This window comes from Phyllobates terribilis, unplaced genomic scaffold (genome assembly GCF_046119375.1).
Source record: "Phyllobates terribilis strain yellow unplaced genomic scaffold, ASM4611937v1 Scaffold_966__1_contigs__length_505384, whole genome shotgun sequence".
In the NCBI taxonomy this organism is placed as follows: domain Eukaryota; kingdom Metazoa; phylum Chordata; class Amphibia; order Anura; family Dendrobatidae; genus Phyllobates; species Phyllobates terribilis.
This window is the reverse complement of record NW_027363726.1, coordinates 34,617-60,966: the sequence shown is the minus strand read 5'-3', so window position 1 is coordinate 60,966 and position 26,350 is coordinate 34,617.

The window sequence follows — 26,350 nt, the reverse complement described above, 5'->3', positions numbered from 1 at the left end:
TAGGGGGGACAGGGCTCTGTTCACACGGAACAGACAGGAAGGGAAAGGCAGAGCCAGACACCCACAGGGTACTAGCAGAGAAGTAGCGAGTGGACCACAAACTCACAAACGGGAGTACAGAGACAACAAGCAGGAGTTAGGTACGAGTTCAGACTCTGCAGAAAAAGGAAGGGAACGGACATAGAGGCAAAACAGGTAAAGGATAGGAGAGAGTTCAGACTGGAACTGAGTGTACGGAGGAGACCGACACTGCAGCGGAATACAGGAGCGGGTCTGGGAATACGGCCCCCAGAGAGGCAGGACGAACAGGCAAGGTGCGTGTTCAGACAGGACAGACAAGATACAGGAGCAGGTCTAGGTAATCGGCCCCTAGAAGGCAGGAGGAACAGGCTAGGAGCGTGTTCAGACAGGTCAGACAAGATACAGGAACGGGTCTAGGTAATCGGCCCCTAGAAGGCAGGAGGAACAGGCTAGGAGCGTGTTCAGACAGGCCTGGAAATACAGCCTCCAGGATAGGCAGACAAGAGAACACAGAACGGGACCTGGCACCTTCAGAGTGCAAGCACACACTGAATGAAACACTATGCTCAGGCAGGGATAGATGGGAGCAGCTGAGCTATATACCAGGTGACAGACAGCAATAGGCTGAGGACGCACAAGGGGTGTGACCCACAGCAGGTACAAAAAGCAGGAAGTGATCGGGCGCCGCCCTTAAGCAGCAGAAACAGACACAAACAGACAGCATGGAGGGAAGCCAGAGAGACATTCTGGACAGGAGATCAAGTGCGCGCTCTTGCACAGTGGGAGATGGACCACTATGCAAGGACGCCGCCAGGTATGTTACAGTACCCCCCCCCCTTACGCCCCCTCTTCTTCAGGCCTGCCAGAATCTTCCGCAGGGAATTCGAGGGCCAATTCTTCACTTCGAAGAGATCACTTCCCCTGTCCACCGGAAAAACTGGTCTCCTCTGGGTAGCTAGGATGCTACCTCCCATCCAGCCACCCTTAGCAACAGACGAAACGGGTGGAGTACCAGGAACAGCACACAAGGAAGTCTCTCTCCACATATTTTCAGGTGGCACCCCAGAGGGTACAGGAGACAACTGGAAGTCCTCCACCGGGTTGGAGGGGGACAGAGACTTGGGGGTAATCTCTGCTTCGAGGTACATCTTGTCAAGCTCACAGGAAGAAATAGACGGGTTATCAGGTACATAATGAGGAAAAGTCACTGTCTCTTTGTTTTCTGGTGGTACCCCGGAGGATTCAGGAAACAACTGGAGGTCCTCCGCCGGGTCAGAAGAGTGCAGAGGCTCAGAGAAAACATCTGCTTCAGAGTACACTAGGTCGGACTCACTGGACGAAGCAGGCGAGGTATCGGGTACCGAGTATAGGAAAGTCTCTGTCCATTCTCCACCAGGTGGCACCCCGAAGGGTTCTGGAGACAACTGGCGGTCCTCCGCCTGGTCAGAGGGGTGTAGAGACTCACGGGTAACCTCTGCTTCAGAGTACACTAGGTCGGACTCACTGGACGAAGCAAGCGAGGTATCAGATCCAGGATATAGGAAAGTCTCTGTCCATTTACCACCAGGTGGCACCCCGAAGGGTTCTGGAGACAACTGGAGGTCCTCCGCCTGGTCAGAGGAGTGTAGAGACTCGGGAGTAACCACTGCTTCAGAGTACACTAGGTTGGACTCGCTGGACGAAGCGAGCGAGGTATCAGGTACAGAGTATAGGAGAGTCTCTGTCCTTTCGCTATCAGGTAGCACCCCGAAGGGTTCAGGAGACAACTGGAGGTCCTCCGCCTGGTCGGAGGGGTGTAGAGACTCGGGAGTAACCTCTGCTTCGGAGTACACTAGGTTGGACTCACTGGACGAAGCGAGCGAGGTATCAGGTACAGAGTATAGGAGAGTCTCTGTCCTTTCGCTACCAGGTAGCACCCCGAAGGGTTCAGGAGACAACTGGAGGTCCTCCGCCTGGTCGGAGGGGTGTAGAGACTCGGGGGTAACTACCACTTTGGGGTACCCATTGTCAGGCTCACAGGACGAAGCGGACAAAGTATCGAGTACCGGGTGTAGAGAATTCTCTCTCCATTTGTCATCGAGTGGTATCCCGGAGGATTCAGGAGGCAACAGGGGGTCCTCCGCCAGGTAGTAGAGGTGCACAGGCTCTGAGGTAACCACAGCTTTGGAGCATCCTTGGACATGCACACCGGTTAAAGTGGGTGAAGCATCTGATGCCGGGTGCAGGAAGTTCTCCTGTGTGGAGTCTGGATGGGCAGAAGTCTCTTCGGGCAGGAGAACTGGTGCACTACCCACGCACATTACCCGTTGGGGCTTCTCCGGGATACAGGGAGATGAAGCTTCAGTAGGGACTTCAAGGTTGGGGTCAGGAGGTCTCAGGGAGGACAGACCCTGGCGTGACGGCTTGCCTCTACGTCTAGCACGTCTGGACTGCCTCTTGAGGTTGGGAGAAGTATTCCGGAAAGCGTAGTCACCCTGTGAGGATTCTGGGTGGGCAGTAGTCTCATTGGGCTGGAGGACTATTGCGCTACCCACACACATTACCCATTGGGGCTGCTCCGGGATATTGGGAAGTGAAGCTTCAGCAGGAGCCTCCGGGTTAGGATCATCGAAGACCATTAGAAAGGCCACCAGGAAGGCCATTAGGTCCAGGAGGATCGGATCCTGTGTTTCATATAGGGGGTTGATCCATTCCAAGGCATCACCCGCCAGGTAAGACATAATGAATGCCACCTTAACCCGATCGGTGGGAAAACATAGAGGGTAGAACTTGAAGTGTAGCATGCATTGCTCCACAAATGCACGACTTTGTCTAGGATCCCCATAATAACGTAGCGGATCCGCGGGAATGAGAGCAGATAGATCCATCTGGACGGGTGCGTAATTCGCCTGGAACTCAGCTAAAGGAAAAAAAAAATATTTATTTATTTATTTTAATGCATGTATTCGCTGGAAAACTTCTCAGAGAGCGAAGGCCGTGGGGCTCAACGGGAACCATGGCCTGAGCATGCTGTTATGCACACGCCCGGGCTGAGCGGCGTGTGCGTGTGATTGTAGTGATTCCACTGGACCATGAACCGGAGAGTGCCTGGAGGGGCGTGACTAAGTATCTGGCCGATCCGACCAAGATGGCACGACGGCATACGACGCCAGTGCACCAGGGAGAAACCGGGCAGAGGGACCAGGTGCTACTCCAGGTCAAACTCCGGACACGGGGGTTGACCCACACAGGGATTACTGGATCAGGCTGGTTAGGCTGGCGCACAGACTGGAGGGTATAGGCAGGCACGACTGGTATGCAGGCAGGCGGGTAAAGGCAAGCGCAGCTAGAGTGCAGACAGGGAGGCACTAGCAGGTAGGAACACAGGCGGGATAGGACCCAGTACACACTGGGACTCAGGAACAATACAGGTAGAGGGGTACAGGCAAGCACAGCTAGAGTGCAGACAGGGAGGCACTAGCAGGTAGGAACACAGGCGGGATAGGACCCAGTACACACTGGGACTCAGGAACAGGCAGGTTAGGCTGGCACAGACTGGTGGATATAAGCAAACATGGCAGGTATGCAGATGGGTGGATACAGGCGAGTATGCAGGCAGGGAGGTACTGGCCGAAAGGACGGGCTGGAGCACAGAAAGGTTAAGACCCAGTACAGACTGGGTCACAGAACCGCAGATGCGGTAGACAACCACAGCAGAGAGGGAACGCCCGAAGCGGTGGGCAAGAACAGAGCAGGACGGGGCTGCAGGAGCAGCGAGCACAAGCAGGGCAGGACAGGACTGCCGGAGCAGCGGGCAGAAGCAGGGCAGGACAGGACTGCCGGAGCAGCGGGCAGAAGCAGGGCAGGACAGGACTGCCGGAGCAGCGGGCAGAAGCAGGGCAGGACAGGACTGCCGGAGCAGCGGGCAGAAGCAGGGCAGGACAGGACTGCCGGAGCAGCGGGCAGAAGCAGGGCAGGACAGGACTGCCGGAGCAGCGGGCAGAAGCAGGGCAGGACAGGACTGCCGGAGCAGCGGGCAGAAGCAGGGCAGGACAGGACTGCCGGAGCAGCGGGCAGAAGCAGGGCAGGACAGGACTGCCGGAGCAGCGGGCAGAAGCAGGGCAGGACAGGACTGCCAGAGCAGTGAGCAGAAGCAGGGCAGGACAGGACTGCCGGAGCAGTGGGCAGAAGCAGGGCAGGCTAGAACCGCCGGAGCGGTAAGCAAAGGAGTCAGAGCAGGCTAGGCTGAGTAGGGGGGACAGGGCTCTGTTCACACGTAACAGACAGGAAGGGAAAGGCAGAGCCAGACACCCACAGGGTACTAGCAGAGAAGTAGCGAGTGGACCACAAACGGGAGTACAGAGACAACAAGCAGGAGTTAGGTACGAGTTCAGACTCTGCAGAAAAAGGAAGGGAACGGACATAGAGGCAAAACAGGTAAAGGATAGGAGAGAGTTCAGACTGGAACTGAGTGTACGGAGGAGACCGACACTGCAGCGGAATACAGGAGCGGGTCTGGGAATACGGCCCCCAGAGAGGCAGGACGAACAGGCAAGGTGCGTGTTCAGACAGGACAGACAAGATACAGGAGCAGGTCTAGGTAATCGGCCCCTAGAAGGCAGGAGGAACAGGCTAGGAGCGTGTTCAAACAGGTCAGACAAGATACAGGAACGGGTCTAGGTAATCGGCCCCTAGAAGGCAGGAGGAACAGGCTAGGAGCGTGTTCAGACAGGCCTGGAAATACAGCCTCCAGGATAGGCAGACAAGAGAACACAGAACGGGACCTGGCACCTTCAGAGTGCAAGCACACACTGAATGAAACACTATGCTCAGGCAGGGATAGATGGGAGCAGCTGAGCTATATACCAGGTGACAGACAGCAATAGGCTGAGGACGCACAAGGGGTGTGACCCACAGCAGGTACAAAAAGCAGGAAGTGATCGGGCGCCGCCCTTAAGCAGCAGAAACAGACACAAACAGACAGCATGGAGGGAAGCCAGAGAGACATTCTGGACAGGAGATCAAGTGCGCGCTCTTGCACAGTGGGAGATGGACCACTATGCAAGGACGCCGCCAGGTATGTTACAGCCTCAGCCTCGATCCCATGCTGTCCTGTCTGTATACTTGCTTTTGCTTCATTCTCTGCCCAGGAGCTGTGGTTCCTGCACAGTCAGACAGCCATTACACAGTATACGATTATCTCCACACATTATATTTTTACACATCCAATTGTGGAACTTATTAATCCAATGTATGTTGATTAAAATGTACTTTAATATGACAACCCCTTTTGAACTTGGAGGGACCCTTTACTGCCGTGCAGCAATCATAAATGCCCAAAGGCAAAACCCTCTTGGGGAGGGGAGAATAAGTGAACATGTTTGTTGGTAATGCCTCAGTGTTGTTGGACACGTGCACTTATTGGCACTTGCAGTAATCGTTGTTTATGGCTACTTGTAGCATCTGCACAGTGGAAACCTACCTTACTTAAAGGGGTTGTCCGTACTTGGCCAGTGCCAGTCTCTTGAATGAAATTGGAAAACCCTATACTTACCTCCCACACCAGTGCCGTTCCAGCAGTGTTGGCGCCAGGTCTCTCGGTGCTCACGTGACAATATGAAATCTGCAGCCAATTGGGGGGTGTGATCGTCCACTCTGATGAAATAATAAAGGCAACAGCCGGCGACATAGTGTCATGTGAGTGCCAGGAGACCCGATGCCTAATATTGCTGAAAAGGCGCCAGTGCAGGAGGTGAGTATAAGCCTCTCTTATTTAACATGGAGAACTCAGGCATTTAGGATGGGGTTGTCCAAGTAGAACTCTTGTGTATATTATTTAGCCAAAATTAAAATGTACCAAATATCCACATGTGCAAATACCGTATATAAAGCCTTTTACTCCAAATTCCGTTATTTCTCCTCTGATCTCATCGGTGGCCGTTCATTCAAAGCCACAAAGTGTTTGTCTATCCTGATATCTTGTGGAACAGCCTGGCCTCACATGGGTTCTCCTCCCTCTTATCTCGGACCCTCAGTATTGACACCCTCACTTTTTTCATGCCCCTACATCTTTATATTTAATGCGGAAAGACTACCAGGAAATGTAGTTTCTGATCACTTGAGTCTTTTCTAATGTGATCGGTTTCATTATACCCTTATACCATCCACAGCAGTATACGAAAAGGAGTGTAGGTGTGAGTTGTGCAGAGGTAGTGGCTGCACCCAGGCACTGATGCGGAAATCCCAGCTCCCCTCTGCCCATTACCGTTCACCAGTTTTATATGTGATGCATGGTGGTTCAGCAGACAGATTCTAGGGCAAAATAACTACTAAATAATGTCATGTTATAATGACAGATCTGTCACAAGCAGTTTTTCAAGTTGTAGAGCAATAACCTGAATCTCCCCAGTTGTTCTTTCATAACCATAGTCACCAGCATTCATAACCATAGTCACCAGCATTCATAACCATATTCACCAGCATTCATAACCATAGTCACCAGCATTCATAACCATATTCACCAGCATTCATAACCATATTCACGAGCATTCATAACCATAGTCACCAGCATTCATAACCATATTCACCAGCATTCATAACCATATTCACCAGCACTCATAACCATAGTCACCAGCATTCATAACCATATTCACCAGCATTCATAACCATAGTCACCAGCATTCATAACCATAGTCACCAGCATTCATAACCATAGTCACCAGCATTCATAACCATAGTCACCAGCATTGGCTGCAATTTCATGAAACCTCATTGTGCGCTAAGGGGATAATATATCATCTAGACATATTCAGAGATAAAGCTAAAATACAACACCAATAGCACAGTAATAATGGCGATCATTTATTGAAAGCAATGTAATATATAGAATTTTTTTATTTTTCCATGTATAATGTAGCCAGCAAGGGTGAGTCTATTTTAGCTTTTAATAATTATTTGCTAAAATAAAGTGGCTGACATTACAAATTATTGCCTAAATGGGCACAAAGCTGCCAGTCAGCGAGCAACAATGACCATAGCACTGGATAGGGGAAAGCTGTGGACCCCGTATAGCCAGGTTGACAATCGCACCAAGGACGGCTGTAGATGCCGCAGTTGTGTCCTGTAATTCATGCGTCACATCTCCCAACAAGGATTCCAGAGTTTGGATTTTATGACTTCACTTCTGAATCCACCTGGGGAACGTGGCACAGGGGCCTCATTGCTGCTTATGCTCCATCCCAGTTGGCACAGAGCAGACTGCCAGTGGTCACGTTGGCAGTGGAGCAGCAGCTTTCAGCCCTCTGTAAGTAGGTCAGATACATTGTGTGACTGCTTTGCTGCAGATCAGCACATATAGAGATGGAGGTAATAGGAAGATGTGGAAGAATGTTCTTCAGATTGGCAGGCCAGCCATGCTTGTTACTGATGACATGAAACATGATGATGTTGGCATTTTGAGTGCAGGTAGTAGGAGCTGATGGTACAGAAATAAATGAACTCCAGTAGATAGTCTTGCGTCAAGATACAGGAGGATTAGATGGTATGACGGTATTATGCTGTTTCTCCACTTAGTGGTAAGTTGTGCTCCATGCTGGACCCACAAACGGGAAACTCGTGAAAATCCTCTGTTCTCTAGCAGGAATTGTCTCGTTCACGCCATCACTGCGCGGTGCTGGGATCTGCTGTCTCATGGTGACATACGGGTTCCTTCCTATAATAACTGGAGATGGCGCTTTTCCTGTCCTTATGTCTTTCCAGTTTATATTTGAAAAGAAGGGGTGCGTTCTGATTTTTCCATTAACCCCTAGCCGGACATAATGGTCTTTGCAGAGTAGTTTGGACATAATGTCCATAGCATCGTGGTCAGTGAGGTTTTCATATGATGGTTCTTCGTACAAGACATTATTCACAATCTCTTCAGTGGTGTCTCCTGGAAATGGTGAGTCTTGGAAAATCATGTCGTACAATATGACTCCAAAGGCGAACCAGTCCACACCTTCATCATAAGCGTCTCCCATGATCATTTCTGGGGCGCCATACCCAGGTGTTCCACTGAAATCTCTGGCATTAAATCTCTTATCAAACTCGTATAGAGATAGTCCAAAATCAGTAATTTTTATGTGGCCGTCACCAGTCAGCAGGATGTTATCCGGTTTTAAGTCCCGGTGAATGATGTCATTGCTGTGCAGGAATTGTAGGCCACAAACGATTTCTGCTCCTATAAATGTTACAGGTTCCTTCAGGGGAATGGTACTGTATATATAGTGAAGCAGATCCCCTCCACTGGCCAGCTCGGTGACAAAATACGCATGGTTTTCCATATGAAACGCGGCATGGCAATGGGTTAGGAATCTGCTGTTGTGGCTAAGCTTCAGGACATGGTGTTCTACAAGGCATTCAGGGAAGGAGATTAGGCTTTCTTTCTTAATGATTTTAAGGGCCACACTTTCTTTCCTTATTTTATCAGTGGCCAGCATAACCTTCCCATAACTCCCTTGTCCAAGTATGCCATGGCAGATAAACTTATCCCTGGTGAGAGGGACAGTGGTCTTTATTTTTTTGCTACTGGGGCCACTACATTCACCTGAGATGTCATCTTGACTGGTGGCTGGATCTTCCTGATGTTTCCTTTTTCTCCCAGTTCTCTTCTCTTCTGCTGCACTTTCATTACCTTTCAGGTTAATGATCCTGGTTGGACCCAAAGTACTCAGTTTTTTTAGATTATCAGCTCGATTTGTGATGTATCCCACAAGCTTTTCACATCTGTTTTGTACAGTGTCTAGGAAGGAAATATTCTGGGTTCCCTCATTGACAGGTAATACCTGACCAACCTGCCCAGATTTCTTGGAATCCATCTTCCTTATCTTTGCTGGAGGTTCCTGGTTATTTCCAGTGTCTTCTCCATCTGGTGTTTCTTTCCTTTTTCTCTTTCTATTCCCTGTAAAGTCCATGTTGCATCAGGCAACAACAGGGCAATTATCCAAAAACGTATGTAAAATTATCAGAGAATGCAATCCACACGTATATTGTAGTCAAAGCCAACTACAACTAAAGCTCAATGGCTGCAGTCAGTTGTTTATGGAACTTTGTGGAATGTGATGTCACTGTGCCGGTGATGTCACACTCACTGTGATGTCAGCAGATGTATGTGAGTGTTCCATCTCTGCTGAACGTGAAAGTCTCGGAAGGGGCGGGGCTTAGTCACCATTGACTATAATGGAGTCTGTTGAGTGGGTAGTATTTAGTGACCTGAAGCTGGAAATCAGTGGGATAAATGACATCAGGATTCAGGAATAAGTTACAGTAGTTTTATATTTGTTTTAATTTATTTTATACAAAAAAAGAGCATGGACCGCACCTCCAAAAAAATCATACATTGATCTAATGCCTCTCAGCAAAAATATACATAACTGAACATGAGGTTCTTAGTTTAACATTCTGATCAGACTGTATGAAGCCCACTGCCACGTCACGGCAAACCTCGTAGTGGGTCCTAACATTTCCTGCCTAAAAGGCGCGGCGCCATGTGCCAACCACCGCTACAGTGAGAATGCACCAGCAGGGCGGGCGGCCTGGTGCCTCACAGCATCCATGCTTCAAGACCGAGTCCCCATGACTCCAGGCCGCGGCGCCCCACAAGCACAAAACCACAGCAACAATGGCTGACACATTGCACCAACACCACATGAAAGGAGCATTGTGACTCACCTTCCTCAAGCTCTCAAGTGAGAGCAAAATAGGCTAGACCCTCTTTGCAGACTCCTGCTAATTAAAATTGCCTGTGCCAAATGGGATGAGTGCTGGTCCAAGAAAGGGAAAAGAATAAGCTGGTTCATTGACATGGCAGTGGGCTTCACACAGTCTGATCAGAATGTTAAGCTAAGAACCTCATGTTCAGTAATATGTATTTTTGCTGAGAGGCATTAGATCAAATGTATGATTTTTGGAGGTGCGGTCCATGCTCTTTTTTTTTTGTATTTATTTTATGTTACATTATTTTGTGTAGGGCTGTGATGATATACATTTTTCAGTTCTTTTGTATCAAATTTAAAGGAAAATGTGTTAACCACTTCCTGACTGCCCACTGCACATAAACGTCCACGCTTGCTGGGCTCTGTACATCGCCGATGTTTATGAACGGTCGGCGGTCTTTTAGCGCTCAGGGCCCCCAGAGTCCTGCACCCTGCGATTCCTGTGCAGAGCGATAGCTCTAACAGGTGACATCCTCGAGACCGGATTGGATCAGGTTCCAATAAAGTTAACCCTTTGCTATCTTCTACTACCCCTGGCAATAATTATGGAATCACCGGGCTCGGAGTATGCTCATGCAGTTGTTTAATGTTGTTGAAAAAAAGCAGATCACAGACATGGCACTAAACTAAAGTCATTTCAAATGGCAACTTTAGGGCTTTAAGAAACACTAAAAGAAATCAAGATTAAAAATGTGGTGCTCAGTAAGGGTAATTTTTTTCAGACCAAGCAGAGAGGAAAAAATTATGGAATCACTCAATTCTGAGGAAAAAATTATGGAATCACCCTGTAAATTTTAATTTACAAATCTAACACCTGCATCAAATTAGATCTGCTCGTTAGTCTGCATCTAAAAAGGAGTGATCACACCTTGAAAAGCTGTTGCACCAAGTGGACTGACATGAATCATGGCTCCAACACGAGAGATGTCAATTGAAACAAAGGAGATGATTATCATACTCTTAAAAGAAGGTAAGTCATCACGCAATGTTGCAAAATATGTTGGTTGTTCACATTCAGCTGTGTCTAAAATCTGGACCAAATACAAACAACATGGGAAGGTTGTTAAAAGAAAACATACTGGTAGACCAAGGAAGACCTCAATGCGTCAAGACCGGAAACTAAGCAATATGTCTCCAAAACAGGAAATGCACAACAAAACAAATGAGGAACGAATAGGAGGAAACTGGAGTCAATGTCTGTGACCGAACTGTAAGAAACCGCCTAAAGGAAATGAGATTTACATACAGAAAAGCTAAGCATAAGCCATCATTAACACCTAAACAGAAAAAAACAAGGTTATAATGGGCTAAGGAAAAGCAATCGTGGACTGTGGATGACTGGATGAAAGTCATATTCAGTGATGAATCGCGAATCTGCATTGGGCAAGGTGATGATGCTGGAACTTTTGTTTGGTGCCGTTCTAATGAGATTTATAAAGATGACTGCATGAAGAGAACATACAAATTTTCACAGTCATTGATGATATGGGGCTGCATGTCAGGTAAAGGCACTGGGGAAATGGCTGTCATTACATCTTCAATAAATGCCCAAGTTTACATTGATATTTTGGACAGTTTTCTAATCCCATCAATTGAAAGGATGTTTGCGGATGATAACATCATTTTTCAAGATGATTATGCATCCTGCCATAGAGCAAAAACTGTGAAAACATTCCTTGAAAAGAAGACACATAAGGTCAATATCATGGCCTGCAAATAGTCCGGATCTCAATCCAATTGAAAATCTTTGGAAGTTGAAGAAAATGGTCCATGACAGGGCTCCAACCTGCAAAGCTGATCTGGCAACAGCAATCAGAGAAAGTTGGAGCCAGATTGATAAAGGGTACTGTTTGTCACTCATTAAGTCCATGCCTCAGAGACTGCTTTAAAGCCAGAGGTGGTGCAACAAAATACTAGTGATGTATTGGAGTGTTCTTTTGTATGTTTGTTTTTCATGATTCCATATTTTTTTGCTCAGAATTGAGTGATTCCATAATTTTTTCCCTCTGCTTGGTCTGAAAAAAATTACCCTGACTGAGTGCCACATTTTTTATCTTAATTTCTTTTAGTGTTTCTTAAAGCCCTGAAGTTGCCATTTGGAATGACTTTAGTTTTGTGCCATGTCTGTGATCTGATTTTTTTCAACAGCATTAAACAACTGAATGAACATCCTCAGAGCCCGGTGATTCCATAATTTTTGCCAGGGGTTATAGATGCTGTGATCCATAGCGATCACGGCACATAGAAGAGAGGGAGAGGCAGTTGTGCACTCACCTTTGACGGCCTCCGAGATAAGGTCTGACGTGGTCATGGCAGCCGGAGATCACATGATGACCTCCGAGGCTGCCAGGTACGGTGGCCTGTTAGGCTCAGCCATCAACGGAGTCTAACACGAGATCTACCAGTGTAAAACTGACATCCGGTCTCATGCAATGCAATACATGTGTATTGCATTGCATGAGACCTGTGATGATAAAAATATTCCCATAGAGGGACTAAGTGAGAAAGTTAAAAACAGAAAGTTTAAAAATTGGGTCACTTGAGGGGGATTCAGCTCTTCTAGTGCTTAAGGGCTCTGTATACGTAGTCCGCAAACTATTCTACAATAATTTGTTCTCCAAAAGCGAAATAGTGCTCCTTCCCTCCCGGTTGTCGCCGTGTGCCTAAGCAGTACTGTACAGCCACATATGGGATATTGCCACGTTCAGCAGAAATTGTGTGATACATTTCGGCACCATTTTTACCCATTGCCTTGTGTGAAAATGTAAAATCTGAGGCTAAAACTAATTTTTTTTGTGGTAAAAATAGAATTATTTTTTTCTTCGCTGCCCAATGGTATAAATTTCTGAGAGTCACATGTGGTGTCAGTTTGATCACTGCATCCGTAGAGGAATTCATTGAGAGGTGTAGTTTATAAAATGGGGTCACTTATGGGGGTTTCCTGCTGCTTTAGGACCTCAGTCTCTCCCAGTGGGTCATGGCACCTGCAAAACACAACAGTAAAATCTGCACTGTAATATGACAATTTTTCCCTTCTGAGCTTTGCACTGTGCCTGAAAAGTAGGCTTCCAGTATCCATTGTTTCAGATGCTGCACATCTCGTATCTTGATGGTCTGGTGTGGTATATGGGGTACAAAGATAGTGGGGCCATTCTTCATCAGTGGAAACCTCAATGCCACTGGATATCTGAAATTGCTACACGATGATGTGTTGCCCTCTTTATGCACTGAAGATGGCACGTTCCCTGAGTTTTTCCAACAAGATGGTGCACCACCACATTATGGGTGTCAGGTCCGAGCATTCCTACATGAACAGTTTGCTGGAAAGTGGATTGGTTGTTGTGGACCTGTTGAATGGCCACCAAGGTCTCCCGATCTGACCCCCTTAGACTTTTATCTTTGAGGTCATCTGAAGACAATTGTCTATGCTGTGAAGAAAGGAGATGTGCAGCATCTGAAACAACGGATACTGGAAGCCTGTGCTAGCATTTCTTCTGCAGTGTTGCTATCAGTGTGTCAAGAGTGGAAGAATAGGGTTGCATTGACAATCCAACACAATGGGCAGCACTTTGAACACATTTGATAAGTGGTCATAAACTTGTAAAAAACTCATGAAAGAATAAAGTTACGTTAAAACCAAGCACATCATTGTTTTTCTTATGAAATTCTCAATAAGTTTGATGTGTCACATGACCCTCTACCCATTGAAAAAAATTAAGTTGAATCCAAAATGGCCAACTTCAAAATGGCCGCCATGGTCACCACCCATCTGGAAAAGTTTTCCCCTTCCCTTATACTAATGTGCCACAAACAGGAAGTTGATATCACCAACCATTCCCATTTTATTTAGGTGTATCCATATAAATGGCCCACCCTGTAGTTTTAATCCTTCTAACTTCCTAACCAAAAAAAATTGTTTAAAAAATTGTGCAGATGTAAAAGAACTATTTTGTGTGACCTAACTCTCTGGTTTAAGGGCATAAAAATTAAAAGTTTAAAAATTGCAAAATTTTCCCAATTTTGCCAAATTTCTGATATTTTAAAAAATAATCTAGTTACCGTATTTTTCGGACTATAAGATGCACCAGACCATGACCATAAGACACACCTGGGTTTTAGAGAAGGAAAATAGAAAAGAAAATTTAAGCAAAAAATGTGGTCATGATGCTCTGTTAAGGGGGATGGGGTCTGCCGCTCACACTGTTAAGGGGTAATGTCCCCCAATTCTGTACTAATATCCCCCATCCTAGTAAATATGCCCCCAACCTTCCTGTTATACATGGCCATCATCCCCATCCTGGTATGCATGGCACCCCTCATCCCCATCCTGGTATGCATGGCACCCCTCATCCCCATCCCGGTATGCATGGCACCCCTCATCCCCATCCTGGTATGCATGGCACCCCTCATCCCCATCCCGGTATGCATGGCACCCCTCCATCCCGGTATGCATGGCACCCCTCCATCCCGGTTTGCATGGCACCCCTCCATCCCGGTTTGCATGGCACCCCTCATCCCCATCCTGGTATGCATGGCACCCCTCATCCCCATCCTGGTATGCATGGCACCCCTCATCCCCATCCTGGTATGCATGGCACCCCTCATCCCCATCCTGGTATGCATAGCACTCCTCATCCCCATCCTGGTATGCATGGCACCCCTCATCCCCATCCCGGTATGCATGGCACCCCTCCATCCTGGTATGCATGGCACCGCTCCATCCCGGTTTGCATGGCACCCCTCCATCCCGGTTTGCATGGCACCCCTCATCCCCATCCTGGTATGCATGGCACCCCTCATCCCCATCCTGGTATGGATGGCACCCCTCATCCCCATCCTGGTATGCATGGCACTCCTCATCCCCATCCTGGTATGCATGGCACCCCTCATCCCCATCCTGGTATGGATGGCACCCCTCATCCCCATCCTGGTATGCATGGCACCCCTCATCCCCATCCTGGTATGCATGGCACCCCTCATCCCCATCCCGGTATGCATGGCACCGCTCCATCCCGGTATGCATGGCACCTCTCCATCCCGGTATGCATGGCACCTCTCCACCCCAAAATTTTGGAGGAAAAAAGTTCGTCTTATTATCCGAAAAATACGGTATATCTAGAAAAAAAATTACTACTATCCTGACTACTATTATGAAGTACAATATGTCACAATAAAACAATCTCAGAACCACTGGGATATGTTGAAGCGTTTCAGAGTTATTACCTCAAAAAGTGACGCTGGTCAGAATTGAAAAAAATTGGCCTGATCACAAAGGCAAAAACTGGCTCTGGCGCGAAAGGGTTAAATCTATAAGTTTAAAAAATATCTATTTCTGCTATTTTTATTAAAAACACAAAATTCTACTGTGGAAGGGCTAAGAAAATGTACTTGTGAACAAATCTTTTGCAAATTATCCAGATATCAAGAGTTTCCAAAAGGTAATTCTGCCCAACTATGGTACATTGGGTAGTAAGAAAAGGGGAGTCAGTGTTTCGCAGGTCTATATTACAGCTCCACAGGGTTTATTACCCCTCTCCCAGGACCTTGTAAGGTGAGGCTCCATAGCTAAGCTACAGTATGGAGATTGGTGACCCCATATCTGGGCAGATGAGTTCATTACAGCTTCACACAGATCTTTACCCGGCGTTTCTAAGCTTCTGAGTAGCAACCTGACTAGTAATATTATTATACAAGATTTGATCATTTATTACATAGTTTGTAAAGCCGAATAAAGACTTGCGTCCATCAAGTTCGACCTGTTAGTCCTGTAATTGCTACAGTTGATCCAGAGGAGGGCAAAAACCCCAAATGATTTAGCCAATCTTCACCTGAGGAAAAATTCCCTCCCGACTCTGAAACCAGCAGTCAGAATAAATCCCTGTATCAACCTACTATTTTATTTTATTTTTAAGTATATGCTGAAATCTGCCTGGTATCTAGAAATGCATCCAGTCCCCGCTTGAACTGGTGTAGTGAATCCGACATTACCGTCTCCTCACTCAGTGAATTCCATATTCTCACTGCTCTTACCGTAAAGAACCCCTTCCTATGCTGGTGCTGAAACCTTTTCTCTTCCAGTCTTAGTGAATGCCCTCTTGTTACCGTAATATTCCTCCTTTTGAATAAATCCCGGGCAAGGTCTCTATACTGTCCCCTAACATACTTGTACACATTTATTATGTCCCCCCTCAACCTTCTCTTTTCCAGGCTGAATAGTCCTAGTTTTGCCAACCTCTCTGGGTATTGCAGTCCCTCCATTCCCTTTATTAATTTTGTTGCCCTCTTTTGTACCTTTTCAAGCTCATTTATATCCTTTCTATATATTGGGGCCCATAACTGAGCACAGTATTCCAAGTGTGGTCTGACCAGTGCTTTGTACAGTGGGAGAACAATGTTCTCATCCTTTGCAGCTATACCTCTTCTGATACATCCCATTACCCTGTTTGCCCTTACAGCAGCGGCCTGACTTTGGGCACTCCAATTTAGTTTGCTATCAATCAAGATGCCCAAGTCCTTCTCCATCTCTGAATTCCCCAATGATTTCCCATTCAGTGAGTACTGGTGACTTCCATTTTTCCTTCCCATATATATGACCTTACATTTCTCCTCATTAAACCTCATTTGCCATTTAATGCTCCACCTACCCAGTTTATCCAAATCCCTCTGTAGGTCTGCACTGTCCTCTTTTATATTAATTGTTTTACATAACTTTGTGTCATCTGCAAATATTGACATTTTACTATTTATCCCGTTGACTATGTCGTTAATAAAGATATTAAATAGCATTGGGCCTAGTACAGACCCCTGTGGTACCCCACTAGTGACGCTTACCCAATCTGAGTATATTCCATTTATAACCACCCTCTGCCTTCTATCCTTTAGCCAGTTAGCTACCCACTTGCAGACATTTTCCCCCAGCCCCATCATTCTCATTTTGTATACCAACCTATTATGTGGCACGCTATCGAACGCTTTTGCAAAGTCTAGATACACGACATCCATTGGTTCCCCCTGATCTAATCGAGAGCTAACCTCCTCGTAGAAGTCAATCAGGTTTGTTTGGCAGGAGCGATTCCTCATGAATCCATGTTGGTTCGGGGTTAAAAGATTATTAGCATCAAGATGCTCCGTAATTGCCTCTTTAATGAAGCTTTCAAAAATTTTGCCCACAACGGACGTCAGACTCACCGGCCGATAGTTTCCGGCGTCACTTTTTGCTCCCTTTTTGAATATTGGCACTACATTCGCCTGTCGCCAATCAAGTGGTACAGACCCAGTCTCAACAGAGTCCTTAAATATAAGATATAACGGTCTGTCTATCACATTACTTAGTTCCCTTAGTACCCGTGGGTGTATGCCATCAGGTCCTGGTGATTTGTTTATTTTAATGTTACTGAGGCGTTTCTGTACCCCAACTTGGGTTAGATTAGTCATACTTAGTGGAGGATTAAGCTTGTCACTTCTCATTTCGCCTGTTAGTTCTATTTCCTTTGTGAAAGTTGTCGAAAAAAAATTATTTAATAGGTTAGCTTTATCCTCATCTTTCTCTATGATTTTGCCTTCATCACTTTTTATCGGTCCAATATTATCCGATTTAATCCTTTTACTATTTATATACGTAAAGAACAGTTTGGGATTTGATCTACTTTCCCTAGCAATACGTCTCTCTGTTTCCTCCTTCGCTATTTTTATTTGTTTTTTACAGGTTCTCGTTTTTTCCTTGTAACACATTAGTGCCTCCTTACTGTTTTCCTGTTTTAATCTCTTGAATGCCTCTTTTTTTGCTATTTAACGCCCCTTTTACGTTCTTGTTCAACCATATTGGTTTCCTCTTATTTCTGGCCCATTTATTCCCATATGTTATATACCTCTCGCACTGAGTATTCAGAATTCTTTTGAAGGTTTCCCATTTACTATTCGTATTCCTTTGATTAAGAACTTTGTCCCAGTCAATAAGTTGAAGGTTTTCTATCAGCTGATCAAACTTCGCCCTCCTAAAGTTTAATGTTTTTGTTGTTCCCTTATTGATAACCCTACTGAAGGGCATTTTGAAATTGATAATATTATGATCGCTATTACCTAGGTGCCCCCCTATCTGTACCTCAGTTATTCTATCAGGCCTATTAGTCAATATTAAGTCCAACACGGCCTTCCCTCTCGTTGGTTCCTGCACTAGTTGGGAGAGATAATTATCCTTAATATTTGTCAAGAACCTTTTTCCTTTCTGAGATCTACAGGTTTCTGTTTCCCAGTCAATATCCGGGTAGTTGAAATCCCCCATTACAATCACTTCATTATGTTTTGCTACTTTGTCTATTTGTCCTAATAGCAGACTCTCATTCTCCTCTGTTATATTTGGTGGCTTATAGCAGACCCCCAATAATATTTTATTATTATTTTTTGCCCCCTCTATCTCTACCCACATGGACTCGACCCCCTCTTCTCCCTCTCCTATATCTTCCCTTAGTCTGGGCTTTAGACATGACTTTACATATAAGCAGACTCCTCCGCCTTTCCCCTGTTTCTGGTCCCTTCTAAATAAACTATAATCCTAATAAATTTACCGCCCAGTCGTAGCTATCATCTAGCCAAGTCTCTGTTATACCTACGATGTCATACCTCTCCTCCGATATAAGCGCCCGCAGCTCATTCGCCTTATTGGTCAGGCTTCTTGCGTTGGTCAGCATGCAAGATAAAATTTTGGGGTTATTTAGCTTCCTATTCTTCTCTAGCGATCTAACTGTACTATCCTCACCCCCCTCTCCACCCTCATTATATTCACTTCTCCCCTTCCCCCTTGCTTGCCTCACATCCCACCTATTTCCTTGCCCCCCCCCGTCTCTAGTTTAAATACTCCTCCAACCTATTAGCCATCTTCTTCCCCAGCACCGCTGCACCCTCCCCATTGAGGTGCAGCCCGTCCCTACGGTAGAGCCTGTAGCCGACTGCGAAGTCATCCCAGTTCTCCATGAACCCAAACCCTTCTGCCTTGCACCAACTCTTTAGCCACTTATTCACCTCCCTAACTTCCCGTTGGCGCTCCTGTGTGGCTCGCGGGATTGGTAGTATTTCTGAGAAAACTACTTTGGAGGTCCTTGCCCTAAGCTTCCTACCTAGGTCCCTGAAATCATTTTTAAGGACCCTCTATCTACCACTCACTTTGTCATTGGTGCCGATGTGGACCATGACCGCTGGGTCTTCGGCAGCCCCACCCAGTAACCTGACAACCCGATCCGCGATGTGCCGGACTCGAGCGCCAGGGAGGCAGCACACCGTTCGGCGATCCCGGTCTTTGTGACAGATTGCCCTGTCTGTCCCCCTAATAATAGAATCACTCACTACCAGGACCTGTCTTGCCTGCCCTACACTTCCCCCCTCCCCCTCATTACTGGAGCATACACTCCCCCGGCGGTCAGAGGATCTGTCGTGCTCCAATAATGCCGGTTCTGAACCAGCCTTCCTATACTTCTTCCCTCTATCCCTCCTAACTGTTATCCAGCTCCCTGCCTGTTCAGCCTGCACTTCCCCTCTATGCTCCACCCCCAGTATTGACCCATTGAGTGTCTGCTCGGTGAGCAGCTAACTCCGTTCCATGTTCTCGATGCTCCTCAGTATCGCTATCTGAGCACTTAGATCCAGAATTTGGGCTTCCAAGTGCACGATATGCTCACATCTCTCGCAGCAGTATAGATCCTCGAGCGGTAGCTCACGGAATGCATACATTGCGCAAGATGTACACTGCACGGCTCCGGCCAAGATGGACGCCATTCTAAATATGGGGATACAGTCAGTATATATATACAAGTACAAAACACAATTATTTATATATAGGTGTATGGACGGGGATCAATTAGGGATGTGCAAGTGTATCAATTAGATATCGGCGGGGGATCAGTTAAGTATGGACGGGGGATCAATTAAGTATGGACCGGGGACTCAGCTGAGTAGGTCAGGTGGATTAATTAAGTATGGACGGTGTGTCAATTGACTATGGACTGGGGATCAATAAATATGGGCTGGGGAAATAATTAATTGTGGACTGGGGAATCAATCAATTAATTATGGACAGGGGGTTAATTAAATATGGATGGGGATAAGGCAAATAAATAGGGACTGGGGGATCAGTAAAAGTGGACAGGGGGAATCTATTAAATATGGACAAGGGGGATCAATTGATTATGGGCTGGGGGGGTCAATCAGTTAAATGTGGTCGGGGGATCAATTTAATATGGACGGGGGGGTCAATTTAAATGTTGTCAGGGGGATCAGTTAAATATGGACGGGGGGTTATCAGGGGATCAATTTAAATATGAACGGGGGGTGATCAATTAAATATGGTCTGGGGGATCACTAAAGATGGCCTGGGGAGTTGTATTAAATATGGATAGGGGGGAGATCGATCAAATATGGACAGGGGATTAATTTAAATAAGGCCGGGGGGGGGAGCACTTAAATAAAATACAATTACAATACAAATACAGTACAATACACGCTCGGGTTCAGTAGGGCCTCTTATCGCGGCCTCCTGCCCCTCACTCACCTCCTCTAGGGACGCTGCACGCTATCACAGCGCGCTCGCCCCTCCGGTCGCTTCCTACCGGTCCTCCCGGTCCACTTGGTCACCTCCGCCTGGCTCCCTCGCCAGAGGGCCGCGAGCCGAGTCGGACCACGCCGCACGCCGCTCACCACAGCCACACCACAGCCCACGTGTTCACACCCCGCGCGCGCTCTCACTTCCGGTCACCTCCACGGTAGTGTTTAGATTGACTGGCCGGGCAGATCTGGCATTCTGCAGACTGGAAAAGCTGGGGAACAACCATTATATAAAATATGAAAAAATAGAAAATATTAGCAATGTTCTGTAATGGTTAATTTTTACATAACACTGGTTCAATTCACTTGATATTAACCCATTCATGATCTTGTGATTTTCTATCTTTGCACTTTAGTTTTTTTTCTCCTCTTTTTTCCAGAGCCATAACTTTTATATTTTTTCAATATAACCAAGGGCTTGTTTTTTGCAGGACAAGTTGTACTTTTGAATGACACCATTTTTTTGAAGTGCTACTTTAGTGAAGTAAAAATAATAAATTTAGGATTTTTTATCTTCGTTATTTTTTTATAGACTTTACATTTATCATATTGCGGGCTACAATTAAGATAGAGATGGGAGAGGCAGCATTTTGTTCAGAATTGTACAGGCTTTAATTCGACATGTCTTAACCAAGTTTGTTATTTTGTTTTCGAGGAGTCAAATTCTAAATTTTGATGGGCGATTTCGGGAAAACTGTGTTTTGTAAAAAAAAAAATAAAAAAAATGCGTATGTGTTACTTGTGTTATTGGTTACATTCCCTCAGGGATTCAAGTTGGTATTTCTGTAGGATCATATTTTGTTGTGTGATTTTCTAAATACAGTCTCATCCTAGTCATAGGTTTAATGCTAAACTAAAAGAATCAATATTTTAACACCTTTTTAATATACAGTTATACATGTAACAACTTTTTTTTTATTATTACTTCACTAGACATTTCCTTTTTCCAGTTTAAAAAAAAAATGAAAAAAATACAGTAAAATCGTCCAGCGATAAAATAAAACATTATGAATTAGTCTGAACAATTAATAGTACGTCTTTACACTGATCTTTTCTCAATAATTTGTTCTCCCCTCTGGGTGAAATGTAATCTTGTCCACAATCTCTTACTAACAATGGCCGTTTCCTTTTGTGTCAGTATGTACGCCTGTTATGGGGTTTGGGTCCACTTGTGTTAATATCTGATTTTTGGTTACTTTCAAAATGTCTGCTTTCTTGGATACACAAAGGATGGTGATGGACCAGAAGGTGCAGAAAAATGGCTTTACTTCTTCATTGTCCTAGTCTTTGGAGAGTCCATTAGCCAGCAGCCACCAGTGCTGATCATACTCACAGGTCACATATCCAGTTATATCATCCATCGCCAATCTTGTGCCACCTTCAATCACTTCATGGACTTCACTGTCATTTCTGGATGAAAAAATCCTTGTTTATATTTTTGTTTCACTACATGGAATTAAAGTGTTAGTTCCTTTGATGGGTTCTGCTTTTTGTAACCAATGTTTTAACAAACTTTCCTCTTCTTCTTAGTCCTGGTTTGTACAGTACGTGAACTGGATGTTAGGAATATTTTTCTCACTCAGTTGGAAAAGTTGCATGGGTGTTAAAATTTGGTCTGAATGTGGTCTATGGAGGCTAGCTTGAGCTGCTAGACATTTCACCGTGCCTCCTAAACCATCACATACACCTTTTGCCAGGAGCTGAATGGCAAAAAAGTGCCATTCAGCTTTCACTCCAAAATGTTTCTTGTGATGGCATACAATTATAAGGTTTCTCCTATTTTTATACTGTGCAGAAGAGTCATCCGAGGAGTAGTAGACCTTGCTCAAACTTGTTAGGATGTCAGTTTTATCACTGAAATCAAATTTTTTTGGAACAAATGAACAGCTGTTGAATCGTGAAGTAAGCACTCAGACATAAAATACATAAGTGTAGTTCTGATATCTGACTGTAAGCAGAGTCGGCTTATTAGTAATAAGTTATTACTATTCAGCTAAGCAGACAACAGACCGGATGCTGCACTTATCGCACAGGGCGCTGAGGGAGACATTGCACGGACCAGCCCCTGAAAACAGCATCACTGATGGGCGGCAAACAAAGCAGGGGAGAGTAGGGATGTCCCAGTCCCCTCCTTTTCGATGATCTTTGTTTCAGTGTGGAAAGGGAAGTGACAGCAGTTTCCACATTTTTGGGTTCACTGTTAAGCCCACGGCTGTGTGCAAATCCACTACTGATTGTACCTGGGACAAGTTGGTATGCCACTTGGTACTAAAGGTAATATCATCCAAATACACCGATACATACTTCTGATAAGGCTCTAACACTATGTCCATCAGCCTCTGGAACATGGCCGAGGCTGCATGTAACCCAAAAGGCAAGACGACCTAGTGATAGAGACCCTCCGGCGTTATGAAGGCTGACTCTGTCCGAGGCACCTGCCAGTAACCCGTGGTGAAGTACTGGGCCTGCCCCATTCTCTCAATCAGCTCGTCCACCCAGGACATTGAATAAAGGTCAAATTTCAACACTTTATTACATTTTCAGAAGTCGTTACAAAATCATAACGATCCGTCCAGCTTCAGAACCAGTACAATGGGGCTAGCCCGCTCCCTCCTGGACTCCTCGATAACTCCTAGCTGGAGCATTTGTTTTTCCTCAGCTGCGATGGCTTGTGTCTGGGCCTCTGTCACACGGTACGGTTTCATTCGTACCCTTACCTGAGGCTCTGTGACAATGTTATGTTGGATCACAGATGTTCGGCCAAGCAGTTCCGAAAATACATCCGTACTCTGCAGCACCAATTTCTGAGTCTCCCGTCGCTTCTGTTTAGAGAGTGTGTCACTCCCCTGGCCATTGTCGGAGGGTCCCCAGACGATACGACCGGAGTCGCATCCGTAATCATACATTCCCAGTCTTTCCTTGCTTATAGCAAATTTACGTGATATAGCTGTTTGGGTTTTCTCTTCCCAGGTTGATATACTCTCTAATTCATCTCCCCAACCTTTTCCCGGACTTCATATGGCCCTTGCCACTTGGCCATGAGCTTACTTTCTGCTGTGGGCACTAAGACTAATACCTGATCCCCTTGGACATTGACCATGCCAGGGGTGCAACAAAGTGCCATTAGTTGCATAAGGATTAAAAGTGAATTTAGGCTGTGTACCCACGATGTGTTTTTCAAGCGTTTTTGCTGCGGAATTTTCCGCAGCGTAAATGTAGCACCCTGAGGACTCGGCTGCTACAGGGGTATTGCACCTCAGCCAGAGGTGTGATATTCCACTCCCGGGTAAGGATGGAGTGTGGAACTGAGCTCAGTAGGCTGCATGCACTAAACACATCCCATTTCCGGGGGACAGATCAATGGTACTCCCACTAGAGAAATGTGCAGGTACGACAGTGTCTGTCCCTGGCTGGAGTGGGAGGGGGGTGGAACATCCCAGTAGTGTAGGGGCAGATAGGGGGAGCAGTCTGGGTAATGCTAGGAGCTCATTGGGTGCTGGTCACCTGAGCTCACACATAGAGGGAGTATATAAGGTGGGAACCATCTTAGATCAGGGTCAGACAGGCAGACAGTTACCAGTCAGTCTGTTGTAGAGGGTCAAGCAGTCCTGAAAGAAGAGAGAGAGGAGAAGAGAAGGACCCAGAGGGGGAGAAGAAGGAACTCCAAGAACCCAAAATTAGACCAGAGGGTGAAGAGTTGGCACAAGGGTACCGGATCCCAAGCTGGTGGAGGGCACTAATCCTCAGCCAGAGACCGGAGGTCGTGGGCAGGATTTGCCACGATCCCCCACTAAATCCACCCGGAAGGCAAACCGAGAATAGGGTCAGGGAACCCAGAGACAAGGGTTTTACCCAACAAGAGGCCCGAGGGAGCCGGACATAGGTGGATCCCTGGTGGGGAAGGCCAGAGAAAAGGAACGTCAGAAAGGGAGCTCAGGACCACGCTCCAGAATTACTTGGGGGTTGGCCGAGTCCAGGACCTGGTGGATGCAGCACAGCTCGGGCGGTCACTCAAGGCCAGAGTGACCACAAGAACAGCAGTAAGTAAAGACCCTGAACTGCACAGCCCGACTCTGAGTCTTCTTACCGTCCACACTGCACCACCACAACCACCATCCTCTACAACTGACCCCCTGAGGCTATACCCCTCCCGTTGGGGGTTATACTACCAGAGCTGCACACACACCACCAGCCTCAGCGGACCCTGCTGCAGCGGCGGCCGTATTGACCGCAAATCAACGGGTGGCGTAGTCGACACTAAAGAACATCCAGTAACATCTGTAGGACTGCCACACACTGAGCTTGACACCCTGGGCACGGACCGGGTCACCGCCACTCGGAGACTACAACCCCCCCATCTGATCCGGCTCCGGGTATCCCCTAAACAACACTGGCCCAGGGGGCGCGTCAACTTTGGCGTAGTCGGCAGGATAACGTGCCCGCAACAACCGGGTACTGCGTGCCTGAAGAAAAGTTCACCGTTACCTCAAAAAGAAGTCTCCCGCCGGTTCCGGAGGGTCCCCGCCAACGGACTCCATCACAGGTCGTTTCCCGCCGGTTGTCCGCCATTTGCAGCTTTTTCCCGCCATCCATGGAGTTTCCCGCCACTGGGAGACGATTCCCGCCATTTCCAAAGATTTCCCGCCTTGGAAGAGCGGACGCCATTATGGGCGTGCCAGAGGGTGGCAAGAGGCCACCTCCCATCGTGGGCCAGGTCGAAGAATGGCGCCAAAAGCGGAAACCGCGCCCACCAACAGAGACTGTGATGCTGGAAGTGTCCATCAGCGTGAGAGAACTGCCCCTGGAACTGACAATCACTAAGTTGCCCCGGGACCACCCTCAATGTGGGCGGAGACAGAGAAAAAGAGCAAAGATGGGTGCCGCCTGGAGGAGTCTGGAGAGAGCGCACCCGGAGACAAGAAGTCTGGAGAGGACTCCGGAGAAGTCATACCCGGAGATGGAGGGAGAGACAGGCAGCACCGACCCAGTAGTCAGGAGCCTGCTACAAGCCACAACCCCACTAGGCTTAGTGGAGATCCTGGCACAGCTCCCCCGAGACCGGGAGTGTGCACAGACCGCGCTGGAGGGCCTCGCACGGAGGATGGCCCAGGTGCAGCGAGAGACGTTGGCGGAGTGGAGCCGAGAGATGGCCCAGCAGACCGAAACCCGTCAGCGGAGCACGCCACCCGAGATGAGGAGACAGACCGCCTCTGAGGATGGTGCAGGAGGACTCAAGGCCGGAGACGGCGCCGAGAAGGGAGCCGAACGAACGGAGGCAGGTAAAGGGGATGTCTCTAACCCGAGCCGGGAAACCGCGTGCCTGCCCCAGCTCCCCGTCGCAGAGCCCGAAATTCCCCCTGCCGTGCCCGTCGCTGCATCGTCACCGCCCCGGACTAGGCCTCAAGTAGAAGCCGCGGCCGCGACCCCTGTGACGTCACACGCCTCGACCCTGAGCGCGACCAAACAGGAAATACCACCGGCCTGGTCGCAAGGCCTAGTACCCCCGGGCGCCGCCATTCCAACAGCGCCCCCTACCTCCGCGGAGCCACCGGCCTGGTCGCAGGGCCGAGTAACCCCGGGCACCGCCGTCCTTACGGTGCCCTTTTCCTTTAGGGTGCCCCAAGCCTGGTCGCAAGGCCTGGTCAATCCGGGCGCCGCTACCACCACTGCGCCCATAACATCTAGAGTGCCGCACCTGGGTGAAGATCTATTTGCCCAGCACACGTGCCCGGATGGGCAGCCCTTTGTATGGCCCCAGGAGTACTACCAACTGGAACTCCAAAGAGCAAGGCCCCTGTGCGAGCCCCTGATTCCGGCTCCGAAGCCCGTCAGGAGAACCCCGCTCCCGCTAGTAGAAGCACAATTCGAGTGGGACCCCACCGGAGGAGACCTCATGGGGTTCACTCAAGAAACGCGGGCAGCCGTAGCAGAGCGAGTGGAGTGCTGCCGCCAGCAGTTGGCAGCCTTCGAGCAAGAGCGGAAAGAGAGGCGGATCCGTGAGCAGC